Raw genomic sequence first — 24,810 nt, 5'->3', positions numbered from 1 at the left:
TATATGGTGAATTACACCAGTTCCTTTTGAATTTTATAAGCTAATGATGGGTGAAGAGATTCCTTCCAGGCGTATGTGAGCACTGAATGTTTCTCGGGCTTCCGATCGGGTTAAAAACTCCATCGTCACAAACTTTCGTCTTTAGGGCAGACTAATGGTGGGATCGAACAACCGGGCTTATACGATTTTAGGATTTCACAGGGGTCAAGCCGGATGTGATTGGTGGATATGCTTAATAATTTTTCATGCCCAAAGCTTCTTTGACAAGGAGTTGAAAGAAACAACTGAGATCCTGCTGACAAAAAGAAAAAAAACTTTAACCGAGACAAGGTTCCAATTCAGCCAATCGTGGACCCAAATCATTTGACGGCGTCATTTAATTTGGGGACCATTATTGTTTACCTCCAGTATTTTTCTCAAAATACTGTTCATGTCTCAACCCTTTTAAAAGGCTTCCCTGGCAAAGTGAAGTTGAAGAATCACGTCTTTTCGTGTTACTCTCCGCGTTGGTCCGTGATACTGGGACGACTGTTTCAATAAGATGTAACAGTTTTATTCAAAAGAGTGAAGTGAAATTTATTAAACTTACGTGAAGAAGCTGCCCTCTACGCAAGCAAACTCTTATCAGAGAATCCACTCGAATAGAAAATCGAAAGACGTGATTAGACAATCTCAACTCTTTCTTATCCAACGTGAAATTAGCATTATCTCCCAAGAATCCGCCTTTTTTTGTGTTCATTTTTTGTGTGAGCAGAGAATTTTTGTTCAGAAGCGGTCCGATCGGTATTCTGAAGCCGATTGCTATCAGACGAAACTGTCGTCACAAACAAATCCCACGCAGTGAAACCTAGAAGAAATGGAGATATCTGCTAATCAATGCCGCGGAAAACTGCGAGCCAAAACGCATGCTATTTATTATTTTCTAATTATTAGCGTGACTTTATGTTAATATTGATGTCTTAAATCATGGAAGCAGCGTATTCTAATTTGGTCATAGAAAGAGAGGTTGAATCGTTAAAGGTTTGAATATGCGTGTTAGAGTTGAATCTTTAACATATTTTTTTCCTATTTTCGTATTTCCGTAACTTGTGCAACGATGGAAAATGTGTCACTTTTAAATTTTGATTTGTCTTTCAAGTCAAACGCATGGGTTCATTAAATGCAATGGTGAAACAAATAGCTACAAAATAAGTATTTTTTTACTTATTTCGGAAACTTAGGAAAGTCACAATTTCTACAATAAAGGAAATCGAAATGGATTTTCGTTCTGGCGCCATCCGCAAAGACATATCACAAACTTTCTGGTGTGCAAATTAGGTACTATGCTTCATGCACTACATCCCACGCCAATTATCAAGTATTACAAGCCACGCCACCTTGGATTCAAGTACGCCTATGATTTTATATGGTTTATCCTCAATCCCTTGCTCTCTTTCTGGGCTATAATTATCCGTTTCCTTTTTCCACTAGTAGCCTATAGCTGAACGTTTTCATATCTCATTGGTACAAACTTAAATAAATTATTTCTCCGTATGAGAGAATCTAATGATTATTTCTTAGTATTTCATCATTTTAACTAACTAATGTCCCGGGTTTGAAAGTATATATTTTTCAAATTGTTTGTTCTTGAAAAGGCATCATTTTTCAACAGCAACTTATCCCTCTAAATTAACTTAGAATTTCGAACCAATCGGTATACACTACAATTTCAGGATTAAAGATGAGGTAAATGTTCTAATATTTATTTATTTTTCTTTTGCAGGATTGTGGAATGGCCCCTATCATCTAGCAAAAGGAGCTCATGTGCTTCAGCCTTGCTGCAGCTCTTTATTCGAGTAGTACTCTGGTGTTGTTCCTGCCCACTGTGAATAACATGGTGAGTTACACTGTGATTTCTCTTTGCCTATTATGCTTTCAGGTAGTGGTTTATCAGAGATGCTCATTGGTAGAATAAGAGTGTCACCCTGAACCAAAATATTTGATGTTCAATCCTGTACTACCAAGTTGTTTCCACAAGTTTTGAAAGCCGTCGTTTGCACCACGTTCCGAAGATTGGGTTTATTCCGTTGAAAACACAGGGTAAACACCCGGAGTAACACCAGAGAGATACTTTCACTCTTGCAGGGAGGCCTACTAACAAATCGTTTAAAATAATTTTTGCATTATTCGTCAAATCTTGATTATTTTAAGTGTTTTTTTTCGATATAGAATTCGTGAAACTGCACCCATTCGTGAGACGCCACTATCGAGCTTGCTCTAAACATATAGATCGGAGATAATGATAGAGCTGAATTTAATAAATTCCTATAATTTGAGCTGGAATTGAGCGTTTTAAGACTTAACAGATGTACATTATGTGCGAAGGCCAAAAAAGAAACCAGTATTTCATATATCAAGTAATATTAAGGAAATTATTTTAGTGTGAAGTCAAATACGTAACTAAAATGAAAGAGATAACCTCGTAAAGTTATCGTTGTGTCCAATAATTCTCTTTTCCGTGATATATAAGTGACTGCATCAAAGCTACAATCAGCTAGTATATATTGTTGCATTATAATTAGCAAAATTATTCAGCAAGGTATTTAAATGCCTCTACATTTGCGTGACGATGAGATTCCAAAAGATCAAGCAATTAAGATACTGAGATCGCTGATATTACCAGGAAAGAGGTTGATATTACATCGACGAAGTTTCAGTGCCAGGACGAATGGGAATTCTGAGACATTCTTTCACTACACTCTCCTTTACAGAACTATATGTCTCCACTTAATTTATTATCAAATCAATAGCTAATGTGTTACCAATGCTATTTTTATAGTTTTCTTCCTTATTACTACGCATTTTATAATGATTGGATCTAAAGCTTGGTATATTTTTAACACTGAGTTAGAGTTATATAGGTAGTTACGGTATGCACCGCTGCTATCGTTTTCTGGGCGTAGGGTATCCGAGTGTATCTAAATCATAAGTCAAGCCACCATCCCATCCTATGTGATGGAGATTTCCAATCCCCCGAATTTATTACCGATCAGAGATATATATTTCAGTATATTCAACCTTCGCAAGAAAAGGATACAGATTTTTCAAGAGTTTGAGGGCAAAGAAAGTGTATAACTTGGACGTTGGCCAGGGTTAGAGAGAGGAACTGGCAAAGCTGGTTTTTGCCCTTGCATTTTTGGCTGTTTTCAAGAAACTGACTTGGAAAATTCATTCTTGAAAAAGCATTGCCATGAACAAAAACCTACAGGGAAGGCTTGTTTGCGAACAATTGTTAATGCATAAAACTGTATATATTTTCTGATCGTGGGAAAAATTTGTGGCAAAAACAGTTTTTCGTTATGGTGTCAATTAGCAAATATGGTTTGTATTTCAAGAGACAGAAGAATATGCAGTATAATTATTGCGTCGATATGTATCCATTTTTACAAATAATTGTAGGTATTTATTGGATTTTTCGAGTCCCTTAACTCCTAAAAAATATCAAAATACGTCCGAATGTAGAAGGAATGCTTTAAATAGCAAAATAGTGAACGCTGTCATAAAAGTATATTTAATGTGATATCGAGTATACGTTTCCCGATTTTCTTTATCTACTCTAAAAGCCTTTTTTTGTGCATTGAGAGCATTATATTCACAACAAAAAATCCCCTTTTGCAGTAGTTTGGTTTCTATTCAATGAGTTTTTCTGGGGTCCGAAAACTACTTAGTACAATTATTGTTTGACATAAGGCGATGTTACTGCTGAGTTTTATTGTGATTATGAAAATTGACGAATTAGTCGTTTGAATGAATTGGTGGCGCTCAGTGAGCCATCAACCCTCTACCTGTTGGTACCTCTGGGTATGTAGAGGATCAGTCAGAGTATGTCTGTACATTTTAAGATTAGCCAGAGGTGAAGAAAATTGAGCGTGGTAAACTATGTGTGCAATTTATGCTTCCAAACTAACATAATGTGACCATGATAGAATGTAGGTCAATTGATATGGTGCATTGGAGGATGAATCCACGGTAAAGTAACTCAAACGCGGTACCTCTGTATTTGAAGTCCAATTTCTGTCTACTTCACCAGTGGCGATAACGAGAGACGAAATAAGAAGGGTGCTTTGGATGGTACGAGGACGGAAGAGGTGCTCTATGTGGTGCTCGGAGGAGGTTCGCAAGAGCTATGGTTATTTTTGTCATGACAGTAGGGAAGTGAAAAAATGAAGGGGCGAAAAACCCGGCGTCGGCGTTAACCTTTATTCAACGAAAGTCGCTAAGGTGATCGCGGCGTAACTTCCCATCTGACGGACGGAGTGCTATACTTTAGGTGCCCTGCACAAAGAACTCAGGTGGAAATTGGGCAGTCTTAAAAAACGATCCGATACCGCCGGGAACCGGACTCACAGGGCGGAAAGGTGCGATGTACGTATTCACTTTAATAGGTTCCGAATTTTGGAGCGAAATGGGGAAATGAGTTATTTTAAAAAAGGGAAACCCGTTTGGCGTGGTAAATGAATGTAAAGGGAAGCTATGTGTGAGAGGGGCGGAGGATAAATGCATCCGCTCAAGATACGTTGAAGCACCTCACTCCTAAATTTTTGGAAGGCTTTTTATGATATAGTTGTCGTGGAAAGATAAAAGCAAAAATTTATAGATACCATCGTAAGAGACCCCGGTAAATTGTGCGATTCTATCGGTATAATTGCACCCACGGTTGCCATCATACCAACCCGATCCCTGAGTTTTTCGAAGCTAGCATCACCACATACAAATTAGGAGTTATTATTATTATTCTAAAACTTATTGGAATCCAAATTATTCTAAAACTATATGGGTACTCGAATACCTGGGTATTTTATTACATTAGGCACAGTGCTACTGCGACGTGCGATCCCTATCCACCTCACCATGACGGCAGGTATGGAGAGAAGGGTGTTTCGGAGGATACAGGGTTCCATCTCTTGTGCCCTTGGAAGGGTAGAGGGAGGAAATCACTTTTGGGAGGAGAGAGAGAGAGAGAGGGGAGGGTGTAGGATGGGGAGGGGAGATAGGGAAGGGGGGTGAGCGGTTCCTAGGGAACGGATCGATGGCCGTTGGCGTTTCATTCGAAAGATGGGTCCCACACTCTTCTCCCTCTCCCTGCCCCCCTCTCTCTCTTCTTCCTCTTTTCTCCCTTACATTCCTTATCCGTTTCCTATTTCAGTCCTCCTCCACGAGCTCTTTCCTGTTCCTTCTATTTTCAGACTCGAGAATATCTAATTCACATTGTATACGGTGCAGAATCAAATTCTTGGGGCAATGAATTTCTCGAGGCTAACTAGGTGCTATTTTGAACATATTTTTTATTTATCCATTCAATATATTGCTACAAGTAGGCTATCGTCTGCTGATAACATATTAATTTAAAAGAAAAAATGTGAAGGTATGTATAAAATGAACCTACCTGCTACAAGCATAGTAGAGGAACAAAAATACACCCATAGGCTGAAATAAATACACTAATACGAATGCAACACTACTGAGAATGAAATTTGAGAAAATAAACCAATTTTATACGCTCCCTAATGAACCAGAATAAAATAAACTCGAAGACCACTAACTCGTAAGAGTTTTAATGGTTGTGGGTAAGAATATAAAACTTTCTTCAGGTACGTCATTCCACTCCTTTACTCCAGTTTGGGAAAAAGAAGGAAATATTCCAAAGCACGAAATGTATCAAGGGGCTATGCACACAGTCGCGCGCACAAATGCACTCCCTGGGTGGGATTCTCCCCACGAAAAATCATTCGGCTACGCCGGCATTTGAAACTGGATCTCCCAATTATCGGTGAAGTTTGCTACCTATTTTGTTCGGTATAAATATTTGAAATCCGCCTTGAAAGAAGATCGCTTGGTATCTGGTAGCATACCGGACAGACAATCGGGAGATTCTGATTCGAATCTCAGTTTAGACGCGAGTATTTTTCATTATGAATTTCACAGTAAGCGGATAAAAGTATTATAAAAACACTAGTCAAAGTTAATTCTACTCGATTCAAGTTCCACTGGTCGAAAGCTCAGATCACTACCCGACTGAGTATATACGGGCATCTTCAAATAGCATGTTAGTAAAAGCTGTCTTTTTTATTCTTACGGACAAAACAATACTTAGGGTCATTTGGCGTTTTATGTTTTTCCCGTAAAGCTTTTTTCATGCATTGGGAGAATTTTATTCTTTGAAAAAAAAAATCGACTTGTATTTCAGTTTTTGCATTACCATTCAGTGTGTGTCTCTAGGGTTCAGACAATAGTTTATACAAGTGTTTTGACGCAAGGATTATGGTGAATTTTCGTGTGTTTATGAGAATTTATAAATTTATCATGTTGCAGTTAATTGTACCCATACAATCGCAATTGTGACCGCGGTCTCCCTGGATGGCATCAATAAATTTGTTTTTTTTTCCTCGCCACAACATCTGCACCATAATTAGTCATTCAAATGATCTGGGGCTTCGTTTTTTGAATGTATCTCCGTGTTTTTTCTTCACCGGATACATTTATTGTCCTCAGATTTCTCCTATTACCTCTCTTTACATCAATTTGAAACTTCAAATGGGCCCCCTGTTATTGAAATGACTCATTATTGCACTTCTTTCCACAACTGGGATTTAATTATGTATAGTGAATACTCCTATCATAATAGGTTCGGACTTTCCTTTTATCTTTCTTCTAACGCAATTCAATTGTCTTGTATTCATCCATTATGTAGTTTTACATTCGTGAGTACCACTTTATTGGGCAGAAAGTGAGGCCCTCACAGTGCTAGGCACTCATCAGGCTAATATCCAATTTATTTTGAACGGTACCGACTATTTGCACACATATTCATTCGCTTGTAATTCTTAAAGTAAAAATAGAATAAGATAACGTTCATAAAATCAACCTAGTAAATGTCAACATCTCCTTTTTTATATTGATGCAATAATTTTCAATTTATATGCGTTATCTTTGAAAAAGGTTTTCTTGATGCTGTGAGCCATTCTTTTACTTGGAAAAATTGAGCATTAAAATTGCTTTAGCTCTCCAGTTAGGTGTAACTGATATCTTTACCTTTTCTTCTGGCTATATGTCACATTCACTTAGTGGTATAAACCAGTAATTGTGTAGTTGAACTTGTTATTATCAGATGTTTAGGATCGAAAAAAGATCAGAAAGATGGTAATTGAATTTTAATAAATTTAATGGGTCTCAATCATTCATAACTCATCAAGATTGTCAATTTCGTGGAATTACACCCGTATTTGGTTGGGCTAGGCAAACGCGGATGATATATCCTTGAAAGCATGCAACCCAATGTACACGTGTTGTATATCCTGCGGTAACGCAACCCACAACACGTACAATTCCCATCTCGAATGTACTGTAAGGTATACAGTTCTTGTCAGAGCGTTTCTATTTCAACAAAACAATTAAGGTAAGATCGCACAAGGATTTGGATGGAAGAGGATTTTATGGGGTCGTATACCATGGCAAGAAGTGGGAAAGGACTTCTGATGTCACTCGTATCTAAATCACTTTCCGATGACAGTTTATTTCCCGTGATTGTATTTAACAGCCTTACTTATGCCATCCACATATCATAAGAGGGATGTTGATCCATTCTTGAAACTAGTTAATGCGGTCATTATGTGACACGAAGGAGTAATCTTGAGTTTCTCCTCACTCTGAGAGCATGTCTGCCCTCTTAATTTTTTCAATGGCCCTATGGATACCTGGATTTCCGTACAATCTTTTATCATTTAAGGGAATAAGTTATGGAGGAGATGAAAAAGCATGTTTATTAAAGAATGACGGGAATCGATTTAGGTTTCATCTTTTGTGGTAGGACGAGAGATCTAAAATCGTTAATGATATCACCGTGTCAAATATTTTAATATCCCGTCTCTCTCTTACCAGAACTTGATGATAACAGCAACGTATTAAAATTATTGAAATGATTTTTTTCTAGTTTATTGGTATAGAAAAATCTTTTATTTGAGAATAAACTTTGACACACACAATTTTTCAGCTCCAAGTATTTTCTCGCAGATAAACGATGGATTTTCATCGCGTCCATTTAAATGGTCAAGGGAGGTTTTCTGATGTTGCTACTATATTCTTCAGAAAGAGCAAGCAGAATTGTCCTTGCAAGTAGCGTTCTTTCAAATAATTAAGCTCAATTTTTATCTTTTCCAAAGTGTATTATTCCATCCCTTCTTCCTCAACCTTCATTTGGCTACAAAACTTAAGAGATATAGTGCATTGAACTTATTAAAATCTTCCCTCCACTTAGAAGTGCTCCACCGAGATTTGGAGCGAAAACTATGCTACTTAAAAGTTCAAAATTCAGTCTCAAAAATGGTCTTTATCCACTTCCAATCAAAACATATAGGCTTAACTTGCCATGTTATGTGAAAATTAACTTATAATTAACGATACTCTGAAATCTAACGATGCAATATTTTTTTTAGCCTACGAAAAATGTTGGTTAAGACCGGTGTACGAGATAAGATACGCGCGTATTATAAAGGACTATGTTTCTATGCGCCGGGAGTCCCCCTCTCTCCAAATCACCACTCACCTGAATGTCGGGCTCCCGTCTATGGCTTCTCTGGGCAGCGTGCGCTGGAGACCCTTCCAGCACGACGACACTTCACCACTACCGATCACAGCCAAAAGCAGGGAACAAAACAACTTTCAACAACTACACTCCCGCCCACACGTGCGCGCAACAAACATCAAATCAAGTGAGTTCCGGTTATAAAGTAGGACTCCTTATGGCGCGACCTACCAGAATGTGAAATGATTGTAAAAATAGGGCATAAGTTGCGCTCTTATAAGTGAAAAAATAGGCACTTCATTTTACTATAATTTTGGCAATCTGAGAATAAATACTCATTCAATACAAATAGTTTAATGTTTGGATCAAACGCTTCAAGATGTACGAAGTTAAAAAATAATGCATTTAATTTTCCTAATATCATCCTTCCTAAATTCAGTTTTGCAAGTCTATGATTGTTATATAATTTTCATCGGTGATTTGGAAAACGTTTTTGGCGATGCATTAATTTTATCCAAGTACATCATTAACGAAACCAAATTCTTTTACAATACCCTCGGAAAGTATAAGTTTTTAAATTTTCTGTGACGGCGTAGTAGCTTGCTCAGCCCCTTCCCGGGGTCAGCCATTCCCCTCCGTATCATCCCTTTTTATCCTTCCCCCCCTCTTCCTCTCTGTTCTCTCCCTCTTGCTTGGCCGTGTAACGGACGGACGGAAGAGGAATGCGTTGTATTTGGGACACGCGGTCGGTGGTGGGTGGGAACGGGGGGAGTGAAGGAAGGGCTGGTTTTCAAGGGAATATGAGGAACAGTGGCGGTTTCTGCGGGAGAGGATGATTTGAGGGGAGAATAGGCCATGGTGAGGGGTGGAGGGATGATAGGAAGAGCTGGATTCCACGAACTGAAATGGTGGATGAGCAAGGAATTCTGCCTTGGAGACGGAGAATGGAGAATTGTTTGAGTGTATTCTGATGGTGAAATGAGGAAACAAGGAGGAAAGTGGAGCATTGGGATGGCACTGAATGAGGTTTAAACGAATGGTATTATAATATTGCCATTTATTATTGGTTAAGCCTTACTACAAAATTAGAAACATACAATTCAATACTGAATAGTGTATTCTGTTTATCTTTTTCTTATAATTTTGTTCCAGCAACTCGTATCATCATCAATCATTATACGAGCCATTAAAAACTCTGATCAAGTATCCTAGGTGATAGTAAGCAAATGTATCTTAAATGGGAAATTAATATTTTAATATGTGTAATTAAAAAAATAGAAAATGTTTTTTGATTAAAAACTAAATATTTGAATGATTACCTTGATTTTATGCGGGATTATTAAAGTAGTGAATAAATGAACTGAAAATAATTCGTAAAAGACACAAAATATACATGCGACTGAGACTGGACGCTCTGAAATTAATTACAAGACTGGTCGTAGACCCTAACACGACCCTCTGCAACGAACATGTATTTATAAAACCTTCTCACCTCCTCTCAGTGTCGCTGTATTAAAATTTAACCAAAATTAAATTTTTTCTTCCAATGTCTATCATATACATGCCTTGATTCAGTCACTTTCTTTGCTATATATTGTTTTCACTATTTTCATGTACTAGCTGCGCTAAAAATTCCTATTAAGGTTATTTTATACTTTTAAGTATTTTTTATATTCAATTATACACGTTATTTTCATAATTATTCATTTATAACTGATGATACTCTATACAGTGCTTGAGCCAAATTATTAGAATAGTGCCAGTTATCGTAACGAGTAGAATACGTCCTATATCCATGGTGAAAATAAAAATTGCTCAAACAGTTTGACCTCGTTTCTTGGAATTTACTGATAGATTACTGAGAAAACATACATTTTTTTAGTTCTTGAGAAGAAAATCGTGAGGAAAAGACGCAAGAGAGAACGTGTCGAAGCCGTAAAAAAAGTATCTGAGCAAGCCATTTGGAGCGAGTGTGATTACCAAAGTTTCGAAGCTGATGAAATTCCACGCCATATTAGCGATCACCTTACTCGCGAAAAATGCTCACCGCAAGCAGAAATTCATTCTCAGCCTACATACTTGAAAGCCTGAACCCCAATCACCTCATCGAACCGATCCTAGGGATATTGGGATGGCAGAAGAAGATGATAATGCCGTTGAATCAGTATCCGTTCCCCAATCCGTCGCTCTAACGAGGAAAATACCTTATGGAGCGAAATTTTTGTTACGACCGGCTTTTAGAACATATTAGCAATAAATATAAATGAAGGACAACGAAAAAATTAGGTTCGTACTTCATGGAAGGAGTAGTTCGTAGAAGAAATTAGCGTGGACTGGATGTCATCTATAATTTTTCTGCAGGACTATAATATATTACCGCGCTTAAGGTTAATTTTCGTTACGCAGAACTTTGTACCAAATCACGAGTGATTCAGATGAGACAAATCTGATGGGAGTATTAGTATGAGAAGATTCATTTTATTTACATCAATTTATTCCCTCTTGATCCCTAACCTATCTCAAGGATTTTAACCTTTTCATCACTGTGTAACCCTAAAACTCTCTCGGTAAGTTTCTTTTTTGTATAGATGACGTTTGATCTAACCACATACGTGTGAAGGGCAATGGTGTGCTTTAGGGACGCGGGTTTCCCTAGGCCACGTAGCATTTCGTGGATTTTCATTAGAGGGTATCTTAAGGCTTGAGCATTTGCTTTTTATATGTACACTGCTGGTGTCCTAACTCCCCTGCCGCAAGCCGTTTTTGAGGCTTTAGGGGTAGCATGGAGATGTAGATGAAGGTTTTTCCCGGAATTTGTAAAAGGACCCTTCAATACACCGTCTCTCTCTTTCCAGGACTTGATAATGCTAGCAACGTATTAAAATTACTGAGATGACTTGAAACATCAAATGCGTCCCCAGCTATTGAAATGACACACTTCTTTCCACAACTAGGAACTAATTATGTATAGTGAATACTCCTATCATAAGAGGTTCGGACTTTCCTCTTATCTTTCTTCTAACGCAATTCAATTGTCTTATTTATATCAGTAGCCCAACACTTGACCATGCTCCGCATTTATTTCACGCACAATTCGCATCTGAAAAATGAAATTGACAAGTTTAATACACACGTGAAATGACAGCCTTTTTCCAAATTAAATGTGTTTTACGGTTCCTATAATAATCGCCACCTTAAGAAAAACCTTGAGTCGAGCTGTTTCTTAACCGCGTTGATTTATTTTTCGGCGTTCCATTCCCAATTACATATTAAACTCACGTTATTTTTCATTTCGGGGTGTCTTCTTCCGCGATTAATGGTTGGAACTTACAAAACCCACAAGAAAAGTTATGAAAAAAACAACCACGGCGCTGCGCATTCCAATTTTCCTCGCTGATTTTCACGTTTATTCAAAACCAACCAAACCTCACTGTAATTTAACCAGCTTCTGCGATATGTTTTATGTGAACGACGCCATTAAATAATGGGTTCTTGAATCTCACGCTTTTAGGCTCCGTACGAATGATTTGCTGCTACTTCTTTTTCCATAAAACGACCTTTAGTCGGTTCTTTATTATCCTTCTCTCGTTATCACTTACTTTCCTCTAATTTACCGCAAGCCACCCTTCCGTTAAGTACACCATGTATCACCGATATGAAAGTCTAAGACTTTCACTGCAATTATATGTTTTATGTAATGAATTTTCTTTCTATTTTGTGTAAAATTATGCATCTGAGGAGGAAATGCGGTGTAGACGTTACAGCTAATGCGATTGTTTGTCACTTTAACCAGACCCATGTTCAGTTTTTTTTTGTCTACATGCCATTTTTGGTTTCTAACCTCTGGCATGCGCGTTTTAGTTGATTGTTGTCCTGTTTTTAATCTGAACAGGCGGTGGAAGTATGAAAAAGGATAAAAAAATGTTTTTTAAAAATAAAATGTTTTGGAGGAATATCATTATAAATACACTGGGAATGCTCTTTACTTAAGATATGGCTGGTAAATGCTTGTCATACTCATAATCATCGTAGATAATTAAATATATCAGTTTTGGAGCAATGAGGATCTAATCAGGCACTAATACTCATTTCGAAAAATTAATTTACCATAAGTTAGAGCGTTATTCCCTACAAAAATTTGTCGACATTCAAATGATAGTACATGTTAGACGATTGCGGTTCGGAGTCAAATCCTGTGCAATGAGTTTTCCAGTTTGAAATAACCATGATGCAAACAATTTTCTGGTTGGTCTGAGTAATTATTCCTGGTAGATTTTATATATTTCATCTGAATTTAAGATGCAAAAGTTTATTGAGAGGAGAAATGTAGGTCATCAAGGCTACTACCCAATTATCGGCGTCATTGGAATTTTAGTGAAAGAAAATGTATTTAAATAGAAATTTTGTGCTTGAATATAACCGTAATAAAGTGAATTAAGTTGACGATGGTCACTTTATAATGGTTTTGAGGACTGCTGGATGAGAATACTTTGTTTGTTGCTATTTAGCCACCCAAGAACGGGATTGCATGCTATTTTGTCTTTCGATTACAAATATAGGAATGATTGCTGCTCCATTTTTTGCCACTGACTTTCGAAGCGAATGAACGTTGGATGCAAACTGTATCTTTTTGATGCATCACCTTTAAAAGCATTGAGTGCGAGCCGAGAACCAAATGAGGTAGCAATCACCTGGGGTGGATGTCAGCCGAGTCACACTGCAAAAGAGAATGGAGGCATGATGAATGAGTCAAGAGATGATGGTGAAAAATAAATAAGCTGATACCATTAACAGGACGAGAGCTTAAGAATTGTGGAAACATTTTAGGAGTAAAAAACCAACTACAGATAAAAGTTAATTGGTTTTATCCATTCCCTTGACTGACTGAATTTCTACAAATTACGGGAAATACTTTCGCAAAATCTTAAACACAATCGCTAATGCTAACTCTGCTAAGGTTTCGAACATTAATTCTTGGAGTTAAGAATATTTTTATCAAAAAGTTGCCTCTAGCTATGGCTCATATGATGAAATACTTTGAACAACTGATTTTATTTTTAAATTTTTATTTGATTCTTAAAACAATAGCAAAAAATATACAAATGCAAAGGTACTTCTTTCTGTGCCACCATGGAAATCAGTGCCTATACATACAAAATCCCAGTTACCATGTGAGTTGTCTTCAAGCTATATGATAAGTATCGTCCGGGTATTTAAAATACCAAAGAGATTCAATTAAAAAAGTTATCTCATTTATGAATAAATTTCCGAATGCTCTCACCTTAATTACGGTATACTACACATTATAAAGAATTTAATGGACTTCTCTAGTTATGATTTTTTGAAATCGCATCTCAAACCTGAAAATACTCTTACCCCATTCTCATCATACAACGTGCGTATAAACATGTAAGAATGAACATTAACATATGTGTCGTTTGACGAAGATATTAAGTGCTGTGGGAAGCATGGTAAACTTAGATTTGTGGCACCTCATATTCTCAATAACCCCGTTTCCAACCAACGTATGTTTAGGTTGAACTCGAATTAAGTCAAGCGGAAAAGAGCCGAAGTCGATGCAAACAACTTTATATTTATGGTAAAAAAATTTGAATAATTATCCGCTTCTTTATTCCATGAATTAATTTAAAAAAAGCATAGATGTCACACACAGAAGACTCACACATCCGCAGTGCAATTTTTGTAATTAAACGTTTTAATAATTAATTAAGCGCAATTAAACGTTAATTAAGCGTTTTGAACCCTTATGTCCAGAATAATTCAGTCGTATTCTACCCTATTTTTTTCTTTTATTACATTATGATTGGCAATTATTAAAGACTGGAATTCTCCAAGTTGCATCAATTTATATGAAATTTATTCTTCCAATTCCACCCAACATCACCTGACCTATTACTCTTTATAAGTTCCTGATTCATCGATTTACATACGTATGCTTTGGCGCAATTTAGCATTTTATCACTGAAAATTTACTTTTAACTCATGTGTTTACAGGATGAAATAAATTTATTTGCAAATTTAGAGGATAATCACCTGCATAATTCCATTAAAAGTCCATGAGGATGCTCTCACGGTAAAAAAATCCTGGAAAACAAAAGGGAATACCAAGTTTTCATCGTGCTAAAATTTTCATGGAACTATTTTAGAAGAGAAGATATCCAAGCGTTAATTTTATAAGCACGGAGGAAAGGTAGCGAATATCAGGTATCAGATAAAGCGGAAGGCTTCGTTTAGTGGAGGATTGTTCATGTTAACTATGAAGAGTAGAACATCTTTCTTTAGATTCCACTGATAGTCAGTTTGACCAATTATTCGATAATTAATTCAAGTAGGCATATCTTTTATCCCTCATCACGATTAGTACTCAGACATTAAATTTAGAGCAGGCCTCTGAACTATCGTGGCTCAAGAATGACGCCACTTTGAACTATGCACAACTAAAATCAAAATTAAACCTTTTTTGAAATACCATTCTGCTCCAGATCAACACTGTTTCATGTCTAGTCGTATATTTAGTAGAAATATTTGCTACATGGAAGACACTCAATATGTTCTGTGGGATGTAATATTTCTGTCGTAGGTCTTTGGTGCATGTTATTTCTTTCTGTTTTTGTTAATAATAATAAATAATTTTATTACTCCACACACAAATTACATGACAATAGCAAAATTGAGTAATTTTAGATAGCCGCGAACCTGTTAGAGGGTACCATCCAAAATAATAATACATTATGCTTTACATATAGTGTAGCTCATTTTTTTACCTTGATAATCTATACTAACAAAGCTTAAGTGCGTGCATGAAAAAACAACTAAAATAGTGTTTATAATTCATTTACATCAATATTTTATAACAATATTTGTTCTACACTTTCTTTAGTGAGAAGCCAAGAATGTGCATTTTGCAAAAACTTTTTCAAAGACTTTGAAATAAAGCATGACTGTGGTAACAAATTAAAAACCTTTGGTCCTACGTACAAAAAACATCTTTTACACAAAGTCATATTTGGTTGTGGTATGGGCACACTTATTTTACGCAGGGTAAAGGGAGAAGGCAGGGACTGAAATATTTTAGAGTTGCCACTTCTAGCATAAAAACATCGTAAGACCTTATAAACATGTAAATGCCTCAACGGAAGCAAACGCAAATGAAGAAAAAGTGGGAAAGATCTTTCAAATCTGTCCTTTTTCAAAATAATACGTACAATTCTATTTTGTAAAAAAACGGCAGGTTTTAAGGAGTTCAAATATGCGCTACCCCAACTAAAAATGCCGTAGCTTAGTCTGGTATGTACTTCTGTACTAGTCTGGTCTTTCTTTTTTTTGTAAAGGATTCTTTTTTTGTAAAGATAAAGGCTTCCAACTGAGCAGTGTCTGGAATGCCATAATTAATCGCTACATCCGCACACAGCAATAACCAGGCAATCAGGGATATAAATAAATAAATAAGTACTGTAAAAAAGTACCATTAAGAGTAAACCCAGGAAGTCGATGGCAGACTCAGCCATTGAAACGTTGGGAGAATTTACCCAATACCACACCCGGTGGGAATCCCGAGAAATTTTTCATCATTACTTCTTTCTTTATTACCGTGACAATCAGAGTCTGAAATAGTAAATCAAACGTAGTGAATGAATCCACTGGTGTTACCCATGTATGTTAATACTTCGTGGCTACACACGAAACTTCCCCACAAGGTGCAGCGACGGATCCTTGGGACGATGCTAGCCGACTGGAACAAGTGAAGGATGGTAAAAGGGATGGCTCTCCGTCTCTCTCCCCGCGTGCGGAAGGCGAAAGGGTCCCTATGGGAAGTGTTATCGACGGAAGATGGATACGTACGTGGCAGAGGTCGTAATGAAGGTCCCCCGGGAGATATATACCTACCCAGCGAGCAAGGGTGGAACTGACCGCCCGGAGGCGTAGGGGGGAAGGGGTTGGAAGAAAGGAATGCCAGACGAGGGAAAGGGGGGATGATGGTTTCGGGGGAAAAATGCACCGCTGAAGACGAAGGGGGTGCGGAGACAAAGGAAGGGAGAGCGGCGCGCAACGTTGTGTGCGATGTCGGTGGCAGATCGATATACTTTACGCCCCCCGCTGTACGAGATTCCGACTTCCTCGACGACCAACTTCTTCGACGCTCGGTATCGAGTTAAGAGCATTCCAATGCCTCCCAGGGGCGTGTAGCCCATCTTTAAATCGTTGCAGGAAATATCTACCCCCTCAGCAACCTACCTCGATGCGAATAAATGATAAAAATGTTTCATACCGCGAGAGAAATGAAATGTAGATATTCGAAGCCAATGATTTGGATGACGATCAGATACTTTATTGCTTCCCAAAGGAAAAAGGCCTTCTCTCCATCTTTAGCTGATAACAGGCAGGAAGGATAAATTTTGAAAATTAATTTTATTGTCGATTGAAATACAATTTGTACAAAACTACAATAACTTTGACATTCTTAGATACAAGCATCCTAATTCAAAATTTATCGGAATACATGATGAAATATAACAATATACAGCACTTCTGAAAGTTATCATTCCCATTTCCATTTGATTGAAAGACGAAAGAATTTTAGTGAAGACATCCCTGTGTGACTTTTGGGTTTATTCTTGTTAACAAAGCACACATAACGCTATTATCGATAAAAATGGTCAGTTGAATATAAATGTGTTTGGGTGGTGCTGTTTATGAAGAACATCCGTTAAACTTTTAGTAACATTTGGTCGTTATTATTGATTCTTATTTATTGAATGTAATGTAATATGGTGCTTGTAACTGCTCAGGTATATCAAGTACATATTTGGAAATTTTATATTGGAAATTTGGAAAAAATGAAAGTCTCTCATATACCTAGAGATTTTTGTATTTAGGTATTTTGTATTTATGATATATCCATAGTCATTCAAATTTCTAGATTTTCCCCCATAAGATAATTCCCGTCGCTGTCCTCAACTTTCCTTCAATATTTCATTTAGTAAAGTAATACACTTTTAATGACGCAGCACTTTCCATCGCAATCCCATTATGCGATTTTCCTGCTCATTTTCCCAGACACTTGATCTGAAAATAACCATTGTAGTAATTAGAAATGAGTGGATTATCTCGGAGCTTTTGATAAAAAAATATAACAAGCAGCATTATAAAAATATGACGTCGAATATTTCGTTTCCTGTTGGTAATCCAGCCGAAACGAAGTACCCCTTTTTGTAAATATCTGGGAGACTTGGAGAAAAAAGCATGCATCTTCTAAGGCGCGGCGCATAAGCTCGGCAAACAAATGTTTCGCGAGATGAGATCTGCGCAAAAGCATGACTCACACTGTTTTTTTTTAATCTGCTTGCGTGGTCGTATAACGCTGTTGCCTCGACTGGAGTCTCTCCACGGAAGATTTATGTTCTTGATCATTGTGTAGTGTGTTCGCGTCGCAGTGGAGAGAGACGTTGTGTTGCGCGCGCGGAAGGAAGCTACCGCCCGTGATGACGCCACAAAATATCTCCCAAACCTTCCGCGGCCGCAATTTTCATTTCGATCGTGAGTGGAGGCAGAGAGAGAGAGAGAGAAAGAAGAACCCTTCTTATAAAGGATTCGATGCACACAGCGCCAACAGCAGCGGAGAAAGAGAGAGGGAGGGGGGGGGGGGGAAAAGCATTTGCAGCGGGCATTCAATTCGCCCGACGAAAACCATACAGGAAATGAACTCGGTGAATAAAAGAAAAAGCGGCGACCATGAATTTTGACGGGCGTTTCTCCTTTAAGCTCCTTTTGTTATGAGTTTGTGTTTTGATTTCACCAAGGCTACGTGAAGTGTTGGAGGTTTCGGCAAATAAGTCAGTTTAAATTCATTATATGATCACCTCGACATTCAGGGGGATCCCCTTCCCAATAAAGGCTGCTGTAAAGTTACTAAAGCATCTGTGGCTTACTTGTCATGCAACCGTACTTTTACTGCGTAGCATCTCTTGAAAGTGGAGGTGGTGATTTTTTATGTAGGTCTTTATTTGTGCAAATAACCCTTCTAAGCTGGAAAAAATCGACTATATTAGATTTAAATATTAATATGATTGTTGTTTCTACCAATGCGGTTGTTCATTGTATTGAAAAAAATACGAGAGAGAGTCATTCACAACAGTAGTGAGATTCCCAGGTGTTTTTTTTCCAAACACAGCTATTGAATAAATGATGGAATATGTCCGGCACTTCGCCTTTCTTTCTCCTCTTCGTCAACCTCACTTTATCCATTCTTCTCCAATACCTCCAGTCTTTTCTCGTCCTCCTTCCTCAGTGTTCATGTTCCCACACCGTAAAGCGCAACAATCTAGATCAGACTCTTCACTTGCCATTTCTTTAAAATTTTACATGACGATCCTCTCATTAGGTTCTTCCTGTTTAGGAACACTTCCTTTCCTAAGGCTTTCTCTACCTGATTCCCTCCCTTCTCTATACATTTTTCTCTAATGTGCTGCCCAAAAACTTGAATCCCTCTATCCATTTAAAGTTTTTGCCCAACTATTTTTATCTTGAATCTCCATAAAACTAAGCTCTATAAAACCGCCTAACCTTGGTCTTCATGTGATTATCTTCATGCCATACTCCTCGCAACTCTTGTGTAACGCACCCACTAGAACCTGCAGCCCCCTTGCTGACTAACTAATTAACGCCTGATCACCCAAATTAATATCTTTTCCTGACCTAATGAAAGTGGTGCGAGGGTGACACGCAGATTACTTTTTCCGAAAATTGATGTGTGATGTATTGTCATACGCTTTTGGCATTAATCACACTAAATTTTGATACAATAATTTATTTAATATATTTTCCAACTCGGTTATTATTCTTAAGTTACAGTCAAGGAGAGAGATGGCCGAAGCCTCTCCTTTAAGTTCAATTAAACTAGTCGAAATGAGGTGGAATAATATGATAATTAAGTTAAATAAACTTTATGGTACCGTCCACTTTTGTATTGCGAACATTCGCGACGTGTTTTGACGCATAGGGACATCATCAGGTCGGTTGGATGTTATTATAATTTAATCGGCCTGGTAATGATGCTATGCTTTGTGAAATTTAACTGTGATGAAGTGGGCAGTGCGATAAGTTCCTTTTAACTATTAAATCATTGAATTTGAATTTTAGTTCACCTTGCGAATTATACACACTTTTATAGCACTGTTCCTATTTTAAAAGAAACATAATTTTCAACTCACTGTTATATTGCATTCAAAGAGGAAGCGATAGACAGACCAGCTTCTTGAATTTGATCAGAAGCTCACCTTGTGAAATATTTACTCACTTTTGGGAAAAATTTAAAACATAAAAGAAAAATCCTCGCATTAATTTTGTCCCACCGAGTCACACCAAGGAGTTGATATATTTAGGATTAAATTGCCGAAGTGGGAGGGTGTGATTGATGAAATGTGGGCGGTACGAGGTGGTGGAGGAGGGGTTGGAGCCAGTGCGGATGGATGGATGGGTGGTTACGCCCAGGTGCCGCGGCCTGGGAAGAGAGGGCGCGCCGGAGAAGGAGGCCGCCTCTCCTGGGGAAAGAGGAAGACCGAGCCACCGGGTGAAGGATCGAAGGGGATTTTTTTCGTCCTTCAGGGCTCTCGTGGGGTGGACGGGAGGGCTTTTAAAGCTCAGGGGAGGAGGCGTGGGAGGAAGAGGGGGTGCTGGAGATGTTTGAATGGGTGGTGTTGCGTGGCTGCCTGTGGCATCATGGGAAGAGGATGATGTAGCGACGACGCCGGGTGGCCGTTCGTTGGGGGCAGAAGCAGAAATGAGAACCCGGAGAAGGATGAGAGGAGGAGCAGAGGTGTTTGAGAAGGCCGTTGAAGGGAGTTGGAGAGGCGAGGGAAGTTCTGAGGGGTACGGAAAAAAGTGGATACTTATATGAATAAATGTCTTTTAAATAAGGATATTTGTCTGGCGAAATAATTATTTTTCAAAAAAGGTACGTTTGGAACAAAAACTTTTTTCTTCAATGCGCGGAAAAGTGTGATAAATAAGAGAAGGATGGCAATTTCTTGGGCATCTAAAGTTGTGTTGCATCACTACCAATTAATCTGGGCCTGCATCAATCTGTGGTAGTTGAAAATATTGTTCAATAATATCACCAACTTTTGACCTCCCTTCTTTTATGTCGTAATATCTGACTTAATGGCATTAATGCGTTTGATTTAATAGCAATAATGGCTAGTGAAAAACTGGTGGTAATTTTCCCATTGGCCGACATTTCACCGATCAGTTGACGTTCCAGAGGGAAAATAATCATGAAGTTAACGTCCTCACTCATTTGATGTATCCATCCTCAGCTTACTTCGATATTTTTGTTACCGGGTGTAGTGTGTTGATGGAGGTCGCTTGTGGCATGGCAGAGGGTGATGTAGCGATGCCTGGCCTGTCATTTTAGCCGCTATGGGCAGAAAAAACGGTAGCCCAGAGAAGGACGCAGAGATGGGGAAGGAGGAGATGAAAAATGAAAAGGGCCAGGGAGAATAATTTGCGTGGTGAAGTGAGCGAAAAATTGCAAGCGATCGTGAGAAAACGGGAAAGGCGCGAACAAAAATTTGAATAGTCACCAGGTAAAGGATTTCCTTCTTGGATGAAACAATGATTTTCTAAATAATCGGCAGGAAATAATCTCCATATTTCCATATGTGAGAATGGGGATGAGTGGTAGACTTTGTATACTAACGAAAGATCGCTTTTCCACGGTGACAAAAATTTCCTTTCTCCTTGGTTCCTATATTCTGCGATTCATAAACATATTTTTAAAGATTTTCTCAGCGAATTCTATTTTACCCTTGAGTTGCTGACCAAGCAGAATGTGGTAGAATTTTCGGCGCTGATAACTGGAGACAAAATTGAGATCATTGAATATATTTAATATATCCATTTCTGTAGTCAGACGACATGCCCAGCAGATGGAGCATATCAAGATTTCGTTCTCGTTCATTTCTCAATTAGTTAATTTATTGGTAAATTTCGATAGGTGTGACGTGGAAGAAATAACTTGCCGTCGGTCTTGGCATTTTACATTTGGACATATCATTTGTGGATATGGAGAGGTTGTTTTCCAGGGTTAGCTGCTGTTTTTACTGATTCATAACGATATGAAAATGACGTTTTAGGTTTTGGGGTTCGGAAAGTTAACCCGCATTTAAACCTGGAACCTTTAGATGGGATTACCTGAGCCATCGAATTTGAGATCATCAGTTTTTTTAAGGTTATGTCAACTGCGAAAAGTTAAGTAATTGAATTGGCCTCGTAGATTTTCTCCTGTAGATCTTCATTTTCTATAACAATGAGTCAAATATTTTACCTAAATTATATAATCGGATATTATGCAATGAAAAAGCATTAATTACTTTTATCTACCTTGTATTGCTACCGATAGATGTGGTTATGACGACATAAAATCATGATATCAACAAATATTTAAACAAATTGCGAAAGTAATCAATTTTATCCATAGTTAGAAAAATTACTGGGGTTGCAAAATTAGAAAAACTACTGAAAAATTACTAAATTAAATAAGAAAATTTACGTCAAAACTTATTACGAGCCATTTCGGCCAAGACACTTACATTGGATGATAATGTCATAGTAAACAAATATCAACGAATTTCCTGACATCGTTTCCTTCTGAATCATATTTTTCTTGGGATGAGAACTCAGTGCAAATGGCATATTTTGCATTCCTGAGCCTCAGTGCTTATACAAAAGTAGTACCATGTATTTCTGTATACTTCATTTGTTTGTTTTAAATATGCTAAAATATTTTTCATACTTCCCTTAGCGTACTTTTTAGGTCCTGGATAAAATAAGTGAAGATTTTCAGCCATCGGGAGACCTGCGATACAAACTTAGAGCATGTTAACAGGAGAAGAATCGAGACGCATCTGCTTTAAGGAGAAAAAAATGGAAACCAAGAGATAAGGGCTTTAGGGGAATCCATGCAGAACGTTAATGGTGAGGCCCTCCGGAGTAGTCGTTCAGGAATATGACGATGTCTTTCACCGAGTTAAATTGAACGAACCTACCTGAACCCTCTCCCTTATCCAATTAATGATAACCAGATCTAGAAAAATGAAGCACTTACGTCCGCAGCTCACTCGTATAACGACCCTAAGTTATCAGATAAGGAAGTCAGTTATCCACAAGGCTAAAAAAGGGTACCCTCCGTGTGCTTCTTCATTTTATCTCAATTCTTTTGTTTTTTTCTTAAAAATTTAGTTCTGTGCTTGCGGGTAGCTTCAGACTATAGATTCCCTTATAATTTTTTTCCACCGATTGGCGGCTGACGTCAAATCTTCTTTTTTTCGCTTGCTGTCTGCCTCACATTGCCAATAACGTGTAAATAGTGATAGTTGGGTAAGCATTGTTTGAAAGAAGTGACTATTTACGCAGTCAAGAGCACGGGTGCAGAGTTATACAATGACGATGAAATTCGCCATGAAAATAATCATTTGGCTTAGCCGGGATTCGAAGCCGAATCTGCCGGTTGGCGATCAGGTAGGCTATCAGTTGTACCAACACGTCCATCGGAAGATCCGGGTTCGAATCGTGGCCAAGCGAAATGATTTTTTTTGTGGCGAATTTCATCCTAGGTGTATATGGTATGGCAGTACAATCAGGGTATGCATAAAATGCTCATTATTATGTTGTTGAGAATTAATTTTGACCGCAGCTTTACAGGGAAGTAATATTCTCATGCGCAATGATTGGAAGAATGGAGATCAATTATAACCTATAGTCAGTCATTCGTGGAAGTTTGAGGTGACGTAGTGATGGTTGCAGCAGCTTTTTAAAGATCAATTCTGAGGCCATGCCAATTAAAGTGGGTAATCTTGATCATCTAATTGAAATTTCAGAACCTAAGTGAGGTTTCTCTTTTCGTGCCTCGTTAATGAGCCGCTACGAGTAATTATTTTCAAAGCCTATTGCTTTAATTATTTATAAAGCCTATTTTTCTGTTGATTTGGAACCGTTGAAAAAAAAACCAATTTGGTGTAACTCACATAAAGGAAAATTATGTTCTCAGATATTTGCAAAGCGTGAATTATTAAACCTCTTATGAATGAAAAGTGAGTCGTTAATTTTGTCTTCAAAGAATCTTGTGAAAATGCTGTGCTGATTTTCATTCTGTCTATGTAAAACTTTAAATTGTGCAATTTGTTAAATAAAATTGCATGTAAATGAATAATTTTATAAATAAAAAGTCAAGTACTAATAAAATAAGGCGAAATGCCTTTTTACGTAAGAGCAATTTTGAATTCGTAAAATATTCATCGTGGAATTAACAATGAGAACTTTATATTCCCAGAAAAAGGAGGGACCATCGGTCAATACTTGTACTCATTACGAAGTTGCCTACTTCTAAAACCCATGTTTAATTAGATTCATTGTATTAGTGAACATTCATAAATATTTATAATTGTCTAAGAGATAACAAAAAGCAAAGAGTGAAGTGGGAGAAAAAAAAGAGAGAAAAGCTTTGGAGTATTTGTGGGGCCCAGAATGTTTATTCTATCGTGTGAAACGAGAGCGAATGATGTCTTAGGGGAAGCTTTGCTGTCCTATTTTATTTTTGAGGGGTGGATGGAAGATGGGTGAACCAACGACAAATGGTTGACTTTAGTGCGAAGGAAAAGCGATGTCCTCAGAAATGTGAAAGAGAATCATGAGAAATTTCTCATGTGTGAGGAGATTGAGTGAATGCATTTTGAGATTCACTAAATCTTCTCCTTTTTAATCTAAAGCTCTTATATTTCTTCTAATATGTTTCCTCTGTAATATAGATATATACTAAATTATTCAAACGGTGTCTCGATAAATAAAATTGATCTTAATTTTACAATATCAATTTTATAATAACTCGCTAGGATGACTCATTGAATTTTTTTCTTTTCCATTATTCTAACCTACTGTCGGCGTCAAAATGATGTGCCACTGTACTTAGCAAATTTATATCTGGGCTTCATTTATTATCAATTAAAAATATTTAAAATGGCGTATTATTCATCATTTTAGCATGTACTGAAGCCCAGATATAAATTTGCAAAGTACAGCGGCACATCATTTTGACGCCGACAGTAGTAAGGTTTTACTTTAGAAATTACTAACCGCTGGCAAGTTTTGTCTTTGAAAAACTGAGCACTTACCTTTTAATTCGAGGAAGGTGATGGAGGAAATTCCGCATTATGAAAGTTATGAAGAGGACCAGG

General features: G+C 37.6%; 1 protein-coding gene across 2 annotated transcripts in view; it reads left to right on the top strand.

Annotated features, from left to right (window-relative positions):
- Positions 1–1,786: 1,786 nt before the first annotated feature.
- LOC124154553 (cGMP-specific 3',5'-cyclic phosphodiesterase-like) overlaps positions 1,787–24,810 on the top strand; it is a 304,329-nt gene continuing 281,305 nt past the window's right edge. For both annotated transcript variants that reach the window (XM_046528364.1, XM_046528363.1), the window contains exon 1: positions 1,787–1,876. The gene's annotated coding sequence lies outside the window, so the exon portion shown is untranslated. The remainder of the gene's footprint in view (positions 1,877–24,810) is intronic.

This window comes from Ischnura elegans, chromosome 2, assembly GCF_921293095.1.
Source record: "Ischnura elegans chromosome 2, ioIscEleg1.1, whole genome shotgun sequence".
Classification (NCBI taxonomy): Eukaryota; Metazoa; Arthropoda; class Insecta; order Odonata; family Coenagrionidae; genus Ischnura; species Ischnura elegans.
This window is presented reverse-complemented; position numbering and strand designations above follow the sequence as displayed.